This window comes from Ceratotherium simum, chromosome 3 (assembly GCF_057802395.1).
Source record: "Ceratotherium simum simum isolate JZ-2026a chromosome 3, ASM5780239v1, whole genome shotgun sequence".
Lineage (NCBI taxonomy): Eukaryota > Metazoa > Chordata > Mammalia > Perissodactyla > Rhinocerotidae > Ceratotherium > Ceratotherium simum.
This window is the reverse complement of record NC_141902.1, coordinates 46,064,216-46,081,142: the sequence shown is the minus strand read 5'-3', so window position 1 is coordinate 46,081,142 and position 16,927 is coordinate 46,064,216. Positions and strand designations below refer to the sequence as shown.

Here is a 16,927-nt window from a genome sequence, read left to right as displayed (position 1 = left end):
CAGGCGCCGGGCGAGCCGGGACTTGCGGTCGCCAAAAGCGGATCATTCCGCCGCTTTCTTTGTGTGGCTTAATCTCTACAAATGGCATATTTCCCTCCCCTCCATTAAAAAGAAAAAATCAGCCCCTGTCGTCCCCTTCTTCGCCCGGAATGGGGTCCGGTAGTGGGTGGGAGAGAGATCGGCAGACAAGGGCAAGGGCGGAAAGGCTCAGGCGAGGGGTTGACGAGGCCCGGGTCCGGGAGGGATGCTGGGAGCTTTGACTCACTCGCACACCATGTGTCCCTCCGCGCGCAGCACGGGGGACTTTTCGGTGGGGATTTTGGGCGCCGACCAGACGCGGCATTTTCGGAAAATAGCGCCCTGTGCAGCTGAAGCGCTTTGTGTGTAGCGGGGCCGCGTCAGCCCGGCCGGGTACGAGGCGCCTCGGGTCCCCGCACCACCTCCTGCTGCTCCCCCGTCGCCGCTCCCGAAGCTTTTCCAGGTCAGTGCGGGTCTGTGTAGGGCCCTGTTACCACCGGATGTGGAAGTTGATCTCTTCGCTGGTAAAAAATAATTCCACTTCCCCCGGAACCCAGATCATCCCCGCGATTTCCTGTTTATTGCATTAAGGCGCCGGGTTTCCGGGGCTCCTGGCCCCGCTTATTCCGCGGGGGTCGGCGGGGTCGGCCTGGGCGCCCGCTCCGCCCGCGCCGCCGCCGCGCTTTGTCCGCTGGGCACCCCGCTTCTGGGAGGGGCGGGCAGACATGGTGGCGGCCGCCGCCCCCTCCTCGGCTCCGGCGCGCCGCGGCCTCCCCGCCAGCGGTCCCAGCGGCGGCCCCGGGGCGGGGATGGGGTCGGGCCGGGGCTGCGGGGCCTCTGCGGGTGCCGGGAGGCGGGCAGTGGGCCGGCGAGGGAGAGAGGCCGGCGCGGCCGGGCCTCGGCGCCCGCCGCCCGGGGAGCCGCCGCTCTCTTTGTCTGGGCGGCCCGCCGGCCCGCCGGGCTCGCCGGGGCGGGGAAGGAGCGGCGGGGGCGGCCGACCCCGGGCGCGCTGTGCTGCGAGGCCCGCGGGGTCGGGAGGCGCTCGGGCCGCGGCGGGAGCGGCCGGCCCGGCCTGCGCGGGGCCGCCGCGGCGACTGCCTGGGCCGCGAGTCCCTAAGGGGAGGAAGGCCGCTGCCCTGGATGCTCGGGACGTCTGCTCTTGCGACTTGGCCGCCGGGATCTGCGGGTGCACGGCTTCGGGCAAGAAGTTGAGCATTTTGCCAGGTCATTTCTGCCTGGGCACAGTTAATCAGTGTGTATTCAGTGGGTTTCGTTGAAGCTCTCTGACCGCGTTGAATCAGCGTGCCTAGCCTCAAGGGTGCATCGTGAAAACCGAAACCAGAGGAATGATAGAGGCCTGCTTTGTGTGTGTTTTCCCACTTGAAGCTTGTTTTCCGTACACATGCTCTTGCTTTAAACCTGATTGGACTGTGGCGAGCAGACATCTGTTCAAAGGAGGGGCAGAGACCACAGTCCTGAAGGGAGCTTGGTAATGTGGAAATATTTTAAGTGCTCTCTCCGGACCCTGATTTGCTGTCTCGATTCAGGCAAGTTACTTTCTGAAGTACGATTTTTATCTGGAAGATGGTTTGATGTAGTCAGTAAATGATCCTCGTAAAAGTAACACGCCATCCCAGAATTAAAGATGCACTCTAAGTTATTATGCAAAAGTTAGTCGTCAAAAATGCTTTTTGCAGATAGTTTACTTTTTCTCACATATAGATCCACTCAGCTAGGTTTAAATTTGACACTGACATGTAACCATCAGCCTTGACACTTCCACTTCCAGGCTCAGAGTTTGAATTTAAGGGAACTAAAGACGTCTGTATCTTTTTTTCTTGAACTTTCTCTCTCTAAGTATTTTTCCAAAAATAGTAAATCCATTGCATGTTAACATAAGGGATATATTAGGTAAGAGTGACATTGTTTTGCATTTCTGCAAGTCTTTTTGATGTCTGGTTTAATAGAAGACAGCTAGATTCTTAAATCTACTTATGCGTTCAGTCTGTTTTGGTATACACCATGTAACCTCTGGAAAACACTATACTCATGGCTTTTTTTTTTTTAACTGAGAAATATTCATTTCTGTCCTCTCACCATGCAAGTCAAATCAGGGTATTATGCAAGACACATTTAAAAAATATAGATAAGAAGGTTGACTCCTATATGTTTTTTTTGGGCTCTAACTCTTTTTGGGATTTAGAAGCATAAAGAATAAGACTAAAGATTGCATAATCTGCATATGATCCTGGAGACAGGAACATTTGAAAATATTGTAAGTAAACTTAATTTTTAATTCCACAACTTATTTTTAGTGATGTACACAAGTAAAGTGTGAAGTCTGTATTAGATGTGTTTGTGAAAGCTTGTGTGTAAATATAATGTTTGAAGATAGGACACTTTCAAAGCGCTATGGAAGCTCCAGATTTAAAAGGAATCCTGTAGTGAAACATTTGGTGAAACAATACTTTTGTAATGCATATAGGTACCTGTGTTGTTAACTCCCCTAACTTAGAGTTCAAGTTCTCTGTCTCTTTCAATCAATCTGGATTTTCTAGGTTGGGGGACAGTTATACTGTAAATGTGTGAAATTTAAGGCCATGCCTGCTTTGGTTTAATGGTTTTGAAAAGAAGCTAAATTCATTTCCAGTTGTTTCTGTGAACTCTACTCTAATTCTGTCAGTCTGTAGTTCTCTTCTGTAACATCAACAGGAAGCATCTGGTCATTCTTCATGTAATTGTTAGAAAATGCCAGGTATATTTTTGATGTTTGCTGTTCAAATGAAAATAAATATCAGATTGGATCTTGATTAATTTTACTTGATTTTGGTTTGTGTCCCCCCCACCCGCCTCATCTCTAAGATGTATTTGTAATGAGCCTCATCTCCTGTAGTGTGGACATTTTTTTTCTTGCTCTTGAATACCTCATCAGTTAGAAATAGTAACAAGTAAAGCAAACAAGTCATAAGGAATTCAGAAGTTATTACGTGAAATTTTGAATCATGAATTCATTTTGAGGGTGTAGTGTCCCTTTGCAAGTAGCCTGAGTGTGGATGAACTCACTGATGGGTTCCATCTCTTCTCTCTCTCTCTGCAAACATTAAAAAACAAATCCAAACAAAACTTTAAAGTTGAGGGCAACTTAGAGTTTTCTTTGGCCTCAGAGCTTTCCAGCTAGTAATCGTTATGTTTCTGTAGCATTAATGTGTCTATCTTGGGACAGCTATACTTTTCTGAAGATGTTTGTTCCATCATGCTGTCTAGAAGGTAAAGCTATTAGTTGTTAGTATTAAGGCTGTGTATTTCCTCACAGTGTTGACAACAGTGCTCTGCACAGAGAAGATTCTTTGATGGAATCAGCTGTCAGTTCAGTCATTGGTGGGCTAGTGCACCTTTATTTGGGCTAAGTATGTCCATGACATACGTGTAGAGGCTTAAGCATGAAGTGATTTCTCCACTGAGGGTAAATCTGTATGCAGGGCCATTGATACATTTAAAAATAGAAATCTAAAACTCTTAGCTTTAGTTCTCTTACCTTTATTGGGAATAATTGTAAAGGCTGGCAGTTAAGGCCCAAGACGCTAATGTACAAATAGAGAATGTGGAAAAGACGTGATCATTTTAACTAATTGTACATTTAATATGAATAAACACTGTGGCATAATTAAAAAAAAAAGTAAATGTCATTTTGAAGTTGGTAGAACAGCATGTGGAAAGAGCAAGGTGTCAGCTCCACTTTACTTTGTACTGATGGTATTGCACCTAGGGTATTATGTCAGCTTTTTAGGTAGCGTTCTGTCACATTATGAGTGGGACCTTGTGTCAGTTCTCAAACTATATATCAGAATCACCTGGAGAGCAAAAACAAGGAGGCCTAAGCTTAAGTAGGATTGGACCTGGGCCACTGTATTTTTCTCAAGTTCCCCAGGTGCTAGGCACTCAAGTTGAACAATCAGTGAACTACAGAGCATACCCAGAGGACCTTGAACATGGGGGAAATGGAAAGGAGGAAAGGTTGAAAAACATGATGTTTGGCCTAAAGAAGAGAAACTCATCTAAGAAATGATAGCTGTCTTTAAATATTTGGAGGTCTGTTACACAGAAAAATCAGGTTTGATCTGACCAGCAAGAACTAGGATCAGAAGTTAGAGGAGGCAGATTTCAACATTCTTCTATGAAAAATTTCCTCAAAAATAGAATGGGTTGGTATGGGTGGTAGGCCGTCTGCTCTCACTGACAGTGTTCAAGGTAGGGATTCTGGGGGAGAGGAATTGATGTGCTGAGTGAGGGTCTGGGCCAGGTGTCCTTAAGTTCCCTACAAATTTTGAGATTTTATGAAATATGTCTAGATTTGTAGGTACAAAAGTGGAAGAGCGAAAGCTAATTGAGTGAAACAAGCTGGTTAGCTTAACTGGTTCATAGTTTTCACCTGGGATAAAGAGAAATGAGGATTAAGTGAGAGAGCTATTTGATGAGGGCTTTCAACCAAGCTGTACTTTCGCAGACTCAAAAGCCTTAAAAAAATGGGCATCCTTCTGATGTGGAAATTCCCATTTAAGAGAATTTATCTTGATGTAATAAGTATGTGTGCAAAGACTTAGTTTTGAGCATACCAATTGCAGCATTGATAATAAAAGCTGTATATTAACACATTTGACTCCCCCATTAATCATTGAAGTGGCTAATATTATCCCCATTTTTCAGAAGGGAGAGCAGGCATAGGGAGCTGAGGTAGCTTGCCCAAAGCAGCACAGTTAGTAAGTGGTAGAGCCAGGACTTGGATCCAAGCAGTTTGACTCCAGAGCCAGTGACTCTTGATTGCCATGCTGTAAAATTGTACACGATCTAAATGTGTCACGGTGATTATTAGGACACATTGCTGCAGTGGGTACTGCCTAGCCATTAAAATGATGTTAGAAGAACATAAAGATGTGAAAAGATGTCTTTTCATGTATATGTTAAGTGGAAAAAATATATTTAAAAACGTGATTCCATTTTGGTTAAAAAACAAATATATTGACATGTGGAAGGATATGTGCCAAATTGTTAAGTGGTTATTTCTGAGTGTAGTTTTATAGGTGATTATTTTCTTTTTGCTTATCCAAATGTTCTAACTTCTGCAACAAATTTGTATTATTTGTAATTAAAAAGATGTTAAGATGTTATATTTCAATAAAAAATTTAAAGATATTAGCATAAGCTGAGGAGTTTGGATTTTATACTGTGCAGTTTATACAAGTTGACTTAGGAATTTCACATAAATGGGAATTTGTAAGTGCATGAAGTGTTTTGTATTTTTAAAGTTTGATTTGTTACCATTCTAGAAGTAATATATTAATTGAATAGAGAAAAATATCACTGACTCCTTATCACCCTACATATTCACTTCTCTATTTTGTTGTGTTTTCTTCATCTTACATGTAATATTTTAAATGTTATATTCATCCCAGCTTAGTCACTCTCCAGCTATGTGACTTTACACAACTTCCTTAATCTCCCTGTGCCTCAGTTTCCTGCTTTGTAGAATGGGGATAGTGATAAAACCTACCTCATGGTGGTTGGGAGGATTAAATGAGTTACTGCATATAAAGTGATCAGAACAGTGTCTGACATAGCTCAGTAAATGTTAGCAATTATTATTATAGAATCATAGTCCACTAAAACCCTTGGGGTTTTGCAATAGGTTTTGGAATTAAGAATTTTTTGGATATAGGCAAGGTAATAATGTTATGTAACTTTTCAGCAGAGTCTAGTGCAATATCCCTTTTCAAACACGTTACTGTTTCTGTTTCTGCAGCAAAATGTATGAACGTTTACACTAAATTGGGTAAATAAAGACTATAAATAGCTTCTTGTTAGTTCAGGTAAGGTGTTAACTGCCGAAAGAGTTATTTTGAGTTTCAGAGTTTTTTTGTATTTTGGGATTGCAGTTAAGGAACCTGTAGGATATTTACTCAATTTTGAGTCCTATTTTATTTATTTATTTATTTTTTGTGAGGAAGATCAGCCCTGAGCTAACATCCATGCCAATCCTCCTCTTTTTGCTGAGGAAGACCGGCCCTCAGCTAACATCTGTTGCCAGTCTTCCTCCTTTTTTTTTCCACCTCTTTCTGCCCAAAGCCCCAGTAGATAGTTGTATGTCATAGTTGCACATCTTTCTAATTGCTGTATGTGGGACGCGGCCTCAGCATGGCTGGAGAAGGGGTGCGTCGGTGCACGCCCGGGATCCGAACCCCGGGCCACCAGTAGCGGAGCGCGCGCACTTAATCGATAAGCCACGGGGCTGGCCCCCAACTCCTATTTTATTTTAATATTAAAACATACACCTTTTCATGTTATGTAGCTTTGTAGTCCACGGTAATTTAAAAAATAAAAAATTAGAAAGAAAACAGGAAATGTTCACTTGCATTTCCTTTGGTTAAAAAATATGCTAACCCTATTGATACTGTTGATTCTCTTACATAGTGTAGAGTCTTTTCTAAAAGAAGCTTGAGGGCCAGCCCTGGTTGCCTAGTGGTTAACTTTGGCATGCTCCGCTTCGGTGGCCTGGGTTCGGTTCCTGGGCAGGGACCTACACCACTTGTCTGTCAGTCGCCGTGCTGTGGCAGTGGCTCACATACAAAAAGGGGAAGAATTGCATCAGATGTTAGCTCAGGGCGAATCTTCCTAAGCAAAAAATAAAAAATAAAAGAGGCTTGCGAGTTTCTCTAACCCAGTGAGCTTTTTTCTGTCTCATTACACTTGAGGGATAAGACATTTCTACTGTGGTGGTTTACTATAGCAGTGATTCTTTAAAGGAGATGAGTGGAAGCCACTGTGGTACCTCTCTTTAACATACCCTCCCATTCTGTAGATGTGGAAACTGAGGTGGGTGTTTACTGTAGGTCATAGTATTAATTCTAGAACTGGACATTGGAATTAGGTCACTTTCTTTCATGGTGAAGTTATTGGATGTGCAGCCCCTTCTGACTCCTGTACTCCTTTGTGTCTACAGCTTTTATCCTGTATCCAAACAGAGAAAAAAATTTAGTGTCTTAGTCTGTTCGAGTTGCTGTAATAAAATACCAGAGACTGGGTAGCTTATTAAGAGAAATTTGTTGCTCACAGTTCTAGAGTCTGAGAGGTCCGAGATCAAGGTGCCAGCATGGTTGGGTTCTGCTGAGGACCCTCTTCCACGTTGCTGACTTCTCTGTTGTAACGTCACATGGTGGAAGAGGCAAGGGAGCTCTCTCGCCTCTCTTTTTATAAGGGCATTAATCTCATTTATGATCCACACTGATGACCTAATCATGTCCCAAAGGCCCCACCTCCTAATGCCATCACTTTGGGCATTAGGAAGAGTTCAACATATAAATTTGGGGAATGGGGGGACACAGAAACGTTCAGACCATAGCAAACAGTATGGTGTATAAGTGAATGATCTAAAAAATTTCTCTTACATCCTAATTGGCTTGTGTGAACTCTTTTCTCTTTGCCCATGTGATTACTCCACCTGTGTTCTTTTATCCATTCCATTTGTAGAGACCCTCAATTTCTCTCCCTCAGCTTATTCCTGTATGCGTTAGATATAGCCAGAACTTGACATCAGTCACTGCTTTCATATTTTACTGGGCTCCTGTTGTCAGATCTTTCTACCATCTATGTCCTCTGTTTTCCCTCACAGGTCGCAGCATATTTGTGGAGGAAGGTGGGTAATTATGAAGATTTCTTGGCTGCTATCAATTTATGCTGAACAATTCCAATGGGCCCTTGCTACTTCTTGGCAATCATTTTATTAATCTCATATTTTTCTGTTGTCTCATATTTCTTCTTCCTCTCTCTCAAAAGATGCCATCGACTTCTAGTTAATTGAAAAAGAAAATAGAGTACAAGCTTGCATTTTTTCATGGTAACAGTAAAAAACTCAGTTTTCATCTTAGTTTGTAAACTGAATGGAGGAGGAATCCTTTGCTTTTCTAGGAATCTTACTGCCACACTTAACAAATCTCTCTGATTTGGTCATTATCTGCAATGGTTTTTCCTCCCTGCCTTCAAGTATGTACAAACTTGTTTATTTTGGGAGAAAAAAACATCGACTTGATTATTGCTACTGTTCTTTCCAGCTGTCTCGTTTCTTTTGTTTATTTCAAAAATTTTAAGACCTTAGTTAAAATTGCTGCCCTCAGCTCTTTTACTACTTCCCTAACTCACTGCAATTTTCCAATACAGACCATTGCTTCAGGGGACATCCTTCTTGCCAATGGTATTGGCTTCATCCTGATTTTATTCAGCCGGTACATATGTATTACTATTGATTTTTACCCATGCTTCCGAACTTTCCTTGCCCTTCATGTTGGTGTACCATCCTGCTTTTCCATTTCAGACTCCTTTTCTGTTTTCTTTGTTGTTTCATGATCTTCTTACCACTGTCATTATTCCCCTCAGTACTTGGCCCTCTGCTCTCCTCTCTTTGTTTTTTTTCAGGTGAATGTTTTATATGCTGATGTCTCCTAAATGGGCACTCTCCAGGTTTGTATCTCCAATAGTTTACCTGATATTTCCTTTGGGAGACTCAATTTCCATCCTTTCAGATTTATTATTACCCAGCTTTCAACCAGCTCCATTTTTCTTTATCATCATCACGCTTACTACCTCTTAAAGTTGTCTGTAATACGTTTCTCCGTTTTTTTTTTTTTTTTACTGGATTATAATTGACGTATAACATATTAGTTTGAGGTGGACAACATAATGATTTGACGTTTGTATACACTGAAATGATCACCACAATAAGTGTAGTTAACCATCTGTCACCATATAAAGTTACAAAAAAATTTTTTTTTATTTCCTTTATTTATCTCCATCAGTCAGCATAGTTGTTTAGATTACTCTTTGCTGGATCTTAGTTTGTCCTGGGATTCTGCATTGTCAATTATTTGCCCTTTCTAACTTTAGAGTCTCCTTCCTTCAATCCATCCTGCATGTGGCTGCCAGAATAATTTTCCTGAAACTTTTTTGAACCCATTGCTACTAAACCTAAGCAGCCAGAGGAGAGAACATGTGCCATTGACCTTTGCTCTCTCCATGTGCCAGGCACAGTGAATTGAACTTGTGCTGAATAAATGTTTGAATGGATCACCATTTGCTCAAAACATTGAGCGACTCCCAATTGTCTGCAGGGTAAAGTCCAAACTCTACTTTCTAGCTTTCAGAACTTTTCATATTATATTCTGCTTCTCCAGCCTTATTCCTTACTCCTTAACGTTATCAAGCTAATGTTTCCTCTGTAATATACCATGTTCAGGCACAACTCCATGTGTTTTTCCTTTTCCTTTTCCTTGCCTGTCAAAGCCTATTCAGAAACGTTTGCCCTGTGCCAGGCACTGTTCTAATCTCTGGTGTTAGAGTAATGAACAAAACAGAAGACAAAGTCTCTGTTTTCTTGGAGCTGACATTCAGAGTGGGGGGAGGAGGGGAACAGTAAACAAATGTCAGGTGGTAATGAGTTCAATGAAAAGGAATCAAACTGGATAAGGGGATAGAATGGTGGGAGGCAGTTGCTACTTTAGGTAGTCAGGGAAAGCATCTCTCTTTGGGTGTCTTGGAATTAGGCTGCAGTTATCTAACTGAAGAGCTTTCTAGGCAGAGGAAGCATGTTCAAGACACTAAGGTGGGCACGTGTTTGGCTTGTTAGAATAATTACTAAGACTTGTGTGGCTAGAGCAGAATGAATTGAGTGATAGATGAGATTAGAGAGGTAATGGGGAGCCAGATTATGCTTCAAATGTTGTCTCATCGAAGAAGACTTCCTTGATTGTATCATTTTGTTTAACTTAAAGCTTCTTTGAACCCACATAGCAACCATGGAAGTAGCTTTCAAATAAAATTGTGACCAACAGTAAGAAATGTATTTTACTGTGTCATTTAGCATATATACATTGCTATATGTGTGTGTGTACTGTATGTGTGTGTTCCTGAGTGTGCATGTGTTTAACAAGAACAGAGGTTTCATGAAACATGATTTACCTTTACTACTTTTGATATATGCTGATATTTTTTAAAAATGTTGGCTTTAACCCACTAAAATGATTTCACAGTCTGCTAATGGGTCATGACCCATAGTTTGAAAAACACTGATCTATGGTATATACCCACTTAAGGAAAAAAAAAACAAAAAAACCCACAAAAAACTACAGACTGCTTTTTATTATAATCCACATATTCTTTTAGGTTGTAAAATATCTTTGGTTAAAGATCATGACTTTAATTTTTTTTGTGTGTAGGTTTTTAACATTTACTGAAGTGCTGAAAACGAGAGGACTTGTTTAATTTAGCAGATGGCCATTGAGTGGCATGCTATAAACTGCTAGATACTAAAATACGTATAAGAATAAGATAAACCCTGCCTGACTTCCTGAGGATTATGGGAGAGGAAAGTTTGTAAAGAAATCATTCATGATATGGTGGAATCCTTATATTAATGGAAGTAGGTTCAGGGTATGAGAGAATAGAGAAATAATTAATTCTTTTTGCTGAGAACGTCAAGGGGAGCTTGTTGGAGGAGGTAGTGTCTCAACTCGATGTTTGGAGGAAGAATATGAATACTTGGTCAGGTAAATTGGGGTATGGAGAAGACATCTCAGGCAGAATAACATAAAGGAATGGTATGAGACAGAAGTGCGTAGGGGTAATTATAGGTAACTCTGTATTGTTGGAGTATAAATCCAGGGGGGAAGTGTTGAGTTGATGAGGCTGCAATGAGGCATGGGCCAGATCCTTAAAGGTTTGAAATGCATTGTAATCATCACTTATTCAATGATTATGCAATTAGGTGAAAGTTATGTGTAGTCAAAATTACTTGTGGGAAGTTGCCACATGGGAAGTAGAGATATCATCTCTCAATAAGTCCAATACAGCCAGTTTTTCCTCTCGTGATGAAACATATCACTGTTTACACAATTGTGCCCTAGAGGAAGTTGGCCCACTTTTATGGGCTATGTTGTACCAAAAAGTTTTTAAACATGAAACTTTCACCCATTGCAATGTGAAATTCACTCTATGAGAAGCATTGGAGAACTGAGACCTACTGAGGAAATGGGAGATTCACATTTCAGGCTAATTCTGGGACTTAGGTTTATGAAGTAGAATGGTAGGTGGCCAATTATTTAAATTATTTTTCACTTCAAGTTAAATAGACATACTGTTAAATTCTACTGTATTCTATAGGGAATTGGAATACATGATTATATCTATGTTTTAGAAAGATATTTGATAAATTTGACCATACCACAGTTTAGACTTTATGGCAACGTTCAAAATATAGAAAGTTAAAACAGACTGGAAGGAATATTTGCATCATATATAATAAACCAGAAATATGCATAATGCATTCTTACAAAGAAACAGTGACATAGAAAAATAAGTAAATAATATGAACAAGCAGCTTCAGAAGAGGAAACATAAGTGGCCAACAAACATTTGATATGATATGCAATCTCATTAGTAATTTGAGAGATACATATTAAAACAGTATTTCTTTTACCCGTCATACAGGCAAAAATTTAAAAAGCTTGGTAATATTAAGGTTGGCTATATTATGAGGAAATAATAAATATTATAAACTATTGTTGGGAGTATAAGTTGTTATAGCCAGTTTTGGGGGGTAAATTGGTGTGGGCAGTTTGGTAGTATCCATTAATTTAAAATGCTATTCCCAACAAATCTGTCCATTTTCTGCACTAGAGGAACACCTATATATGTGTAAGGAGGCATTTACAAGTATATTCATTGCAGCATTGTTTTTAATAGTAAAAAACTGGAAAAATAAACAAAACTGGTTATAAATAGGAAAATGACCAAGTAAATTGGTATATTCATGCTATGGAATAACATGTAACAATTTAAAAGAATGAATAAATTACGTATAGTATTGAGTGATAAGTTGTAGAGCAGTATATGCAGTATGATAGCATTTATATAAATAAGGAAAAAACCCAGAACAAGACTATTTTGGGGGAGGGGGGGAAATATATATGCATGCAAATGCAAAGGATATGGTTTGGTAAGATAAATACTAAACTGATAATAGTGCTTAACTCTTGGGTGGGGGATAGAGGATTGAGTTTTGGGAGTAGCGATAGGGAAGGATGATCAGAGGGAACTTTAGGTTTTGCAATAATCTTTAAAATTTTTAAATTAGAATATTATAGTGTATATTTAAAAATTCATTAAAAATAATAATGATCAGTTTGACAATAGGATGGACAATGGTTGAAGAAGGAGTGAGACCAGTTAAGGACGTACTTCCTTTTTATAGGCATGAGCACACAGTGGCAAAGAGAATGCTGATAAAAGGACTAATTTAAAAATGACGTGAGGACAATTTGTCAATTATCTATCAAAATTACAATTGTGTTTACCCTTGTCTCAGCGATCCTACTTCAGGGATTTATCCTATAGTTATATGAAATGAAACGATACATCTGCAAATTTATTAATTGCAGTGTTGTTTATAATAGCAGTAGTCCATCTATAATAAACTAAGGCATATCCCCACAATAGCATACTAAGCAGCTGTACAAAAAATGAAGAAGCTTTCTATGAACTAATTGAAAGAGATCTCCAGGATGTGTTAAGTAACAAAAGCAAGTGCAGAGCAGTGTATGTAGTAATGCTATCTTTTGGTAATTATAGAAATATTGGAAGGATACCATGAAACTAGTAAAGGTCATTACTTGTTATGGCTGGGAGGGTAAAAGTCTATTGAGACTTTTCAATGTATACATTTCTGTGTTTGGATTTTTAAGTTATATGAAAGTGTTGCCTATTGAAAAAATAAGAGAAAAAGAGATGTGAAGTAGACCCTTTAGTACTTGCTGACCAACTGTATGTAGAGACATGAAGGAGAGAAAGGGGTTGAGGATAGCTCCCAGATTTCTAGTTTGGGAGGTAAAGAGGGTGGTACCATCATCAGGGAGTACAGGAGGAAGATTAGGTTTTGGCATGTGCATGGGAAGTTCTGGACGTGCTAATTGATGAATGCTTCTCCTTCTTAGGTGTGTGTGTATGTGTGTGTGTGTATAATTTATGTGCTTTAGATATGGAACTGGAACTTATCTTAAACATGAATATTAAATAGTCTTCAATAAATATTTTTTATTCTTAGGTTGCAGACATTTATATTCTAGGTTTTATGGAGAACAGCTTTGTAATGAGGTCATAATTTTATAGTCAAATAGGGACATTGGTATGCATAGATGGAATGTAGATAGAGAAATAGAGAATGTATATCTGATACATACATAGCTTATGTGGGAAGCAGGAACTTACTTTATTAGCATGGTTCCAATTTAATTATATCTTTTGGTATCTGAAATTCAAAGAAATAAAAATAGCTTTGAGTAAGGAAGTGATCTTTAGGGTAGATGAGATTATACTATAATATTTAAAACAGTATTAAAACTGGTTTAGGGAAGTTTATGGTAGAGCATAAAAGTATTTTTTTACATAATACATTTGGGAGTAACTGTATAGAAGACAGAGGGGTTTAACTTACTGGAAAAGAACTGCTGGGTGCTGCCTAAAACAATCTCTTGCTATATAATTTGAGGTTTAAAATTTATTTGAGTGAGTTATATTTCAGAATCTGATTGTGGAGGTCCTAATTTATCCATACGACTTGTATCTGATTTCTATTTGATTAGGGTCAAAAAAATAAAAGGGATGCACAGATAAAGGACATACATGCCAGGACTTGGCAAATGAAGTTAGTTCTTTCCTGGGTTTATGTTAATAGGGATTTGAGTGTGGAATAGCAATAAAAAAGAGCCGTTAAGTAATTCTTGCTTGAGATTTAAAATTTTAACCATTTTATATCTGAAGAGAAGATATTTTACTAGCAATAGTTTTCTTTTAAAAATGCTTTAAAAATTACAAATAATGTTGTATATAGACTCCTGTAACAATTGGAGGCGGTCTTATTTAAATGAGGGTGAAACTGTTCTGTTACCTCCAACCTGTGCTTACCCCTTTACCCACTGCCTTTCTCAGTATGCAGTCCTCTGGAGCTTTGGGGAACAAAATTTGAGAAATGCTGGATTGGGCTGGGCTACAGTTTGGGCTTGGATGGACTCTTACCTCTTATATATTTTTGATGTGTCCAGTTGAGTGAAAGGATGGTAATAGCACAGTGTATAGAAATTAACTTTAATTCAACAAGCATTTAATTAGTGGTTCTAGGGCCGGCCCCGTGGCTTAGCGGTTAAGTGCGCGCCCTCCCCTGCTGGCGGCCCGGGTTCGGATCCTGGGCGTGCACCGATGCACCGCTTCTCCGGACATGCTGAGGCCGCGTCCCACGTACAGCAACTAGAAGGATGTGCAGCTATGACATACAACTATCTACTGGGGCTTTGGGGGGAAAAAATAAATAAATAAAATCTTTAAAAAAAAAATAATTAGTGGTTCTCAATCAGGGATGATTTTGCCCCCAGAGGACATTCAACAATATCTAGAGACTTTTTTTTTTTTTTTTTTTGGTGAGGAAGATCAGCCCTGAGTTAACATCCATGCCAATCCTCCTCTTTTTGCTGAGGAAGACTGGCCCTGGGCTAACATCCGTGCCCATCTTCCTCCACTTTATGTGGGACACTGCCACAGCGTGGCATGACAAGCGGTGCATCGCTGCCTGCCTGGGATCCGAACCCAGGCCGCCAGCAGTGGAGCGTGCACACTTAACTGCTACGCCACGAGGCCGGCCCCTAGAGACATTTTTTGGATGTCGTAAAATGGGAGAGAGGGGGTGCTGCTGGTGTCTAGTGGGTAGAGACCAGGGATACTGCTGAACATCCTACAATGCACAGGACAATCTCCCACAACAAAGAACTCTCAGGCCCAAATTGTCATTAGTGCTGAAGTAAAAGAAACCCTTGATTAGTTGAATAACAATGATGTGTGCAGCACTGTTCTAAAGTACTTAAGGGTGCACATGACACTAAAAGAGTCTGTCTCTACCCACAAGAAACTTATAAGCTAGCTAAAGCATCTCAAACTTAACAAGTCTATGGCCAAACTCTTAACACCTGACCCATCTTATCCCACTTTGCCATCTTTATTTCAGTAAATAATTTTACTTTTCACCAAGTTCTTCAGGCCAAAAAACCTAGATGTCATCTTTGACTCCTTTTTCTTTCTTTTTTTTTTTGTTTTTTTTTTGTGAGGAAGATCAGCCCTGAGCTAACATCCATGACAATCCTCCTCTTTTTTCCTGAGGAAGATTGGCGCTGGGCTAACATCTGTGCCCATCTTCCTCCACTTTATATGGGACGCTGCCACAGCATGGCCTGACAAGCGGTGCATCGGTGCACACCCGGGATCGGAACCTGGGCCGCCAGCAGCGGAGCGTGCGCACTTAACCGGCCACGGGGCCGGCCCTGACTCCTTTTTGTTAAACACTGACATCTAATACATCTGGAAGACCTGTTAGCTCTACTTTGAAATATATCTTGCATTGGGGTAATGGTGAGCTAGATTATTTAGACCAGTCTTCTTTTTGAAAACAGAAAATGCTGGGTGAGATATATAAAACACCACTTTAAAAGCTGTGAAGAACTGGCAACCTAGGGGAACATGGTAAGTCAAATTCTGGAAGAAAGCCTAAACCAAGAGAGGTTAGCGGAATACCTGAACTGAAGCCACTGTTACCCTGAGTATGTTTGCTGATATCAAGAAATTTAGGTTTCTGTTTATCAGCCTTGTGGGGTGAGGTTGACAGAAATCAAGACTCAGTGCCTACCCAACATGTGGACATGTAAAGTCTTATAAGACATCCTTCCCTAATTAGGCTTGGACTCCATAGAGAGGGGAAAGGATGAACAAGAACTAACCCCTGCCCCCCTTTCATTGCCTGCCTCCGAGGCAAATATCAAGGGGCTTAAAGGCAAGTTGTCTTGGCACTGAGCAGAGCAGGAGAAAAAAGAGAAAGGAAACAAAAGTCTCTACAAGGTTGTGGCCATAGCCTAGCAAGGTAAGGGAACCTTAAGCCATGACTTAATTTAGGTTGGTCCATGACTGCTAGTTACTCTCAGGTACTTGGCAGAAGCAAATGCTGCAGATGCTCCCTGGAGGAATGCTCCTTCATCTTAGACTTCCTCACAAATAATTTTTCAAGGACACTGACCAGGACATAGTCAAAGATAAGCAGGCATACAAGGAGACAAGGAAACATGGGCAAGAACCAGCAAAAACAACAGACAGCAGAACAAGATTTTCATAGGCATCATATATTAGAATTAGAAGATACATGATCACACAAGCTTACTGTGTTTACAGAAATAAATGACAAACCTGAAGACAGGAAACAGGAAACTATAAAAAAAATGGCATTGTAGGTTTGAAAAAAACAGATACAACTACTGTAAATAAAAAATACAATAACTGAATTAAAAATGATGCAATTTGTAGCAGATTGGACATATTAGAAAAATTATTGAACTGGAATATAGATCAGACAAAATTATTCAGGATGTAGCTTAGAGGCAAAAAGACTCAAAATATGGAAGACAGGCTAAGAGATATGGAGAACAGAGTAAGAAGGTATTAATTGAAATTGCAGAGGAAGAGAAGAGAATAGATGGGGCATTTAAAGAGATGATGGCTGATATTTTCCAGAACCAATGAAAGATACCAAACCGAGATTCAGGAGTCCCAACAAATCCTAACTAGGATAAAAACAAATCCATACCTAGACACATCATAATGAAATTGCAGAAAACCAATGACAGATAAAAATCTTGAAAGTAGCTGGGGAAAAAGAAGGTAACCATCAAAAGAGCAAGAATGAGGCTAACAAATGACTTCTCAACAGCAACAGTTGAGGTCAGAAGATAGTGAAATGATGTCTGCAATATGAAATGAACAAAACCTGCCAACCTGGAAT

At 40.2% G+C, this 16,927-nt stretch overlaps 1 protein-coding gene across 1 annotated transcript in view; it reads left to right on the top strand.

The window, feature by feature from the left end:
* Positions 1–287: 287 nt before the first annotated feature.
* The window catches only part of GABPB1 (GA binding protein transcription factor subunit beta 1), a 64,789-nt gene continuing 48,149 nt past the window's right edge, over positions 288–16,927 (top strand). The window contains exon 1 of the mRNA XM_004421567.3: positions 288–481. The gene's annotated coding sequence lies outside the window, so the exon portion shown is untranslated. The remainder of the gene's footprint in view (positions 482–16,927) is intronic.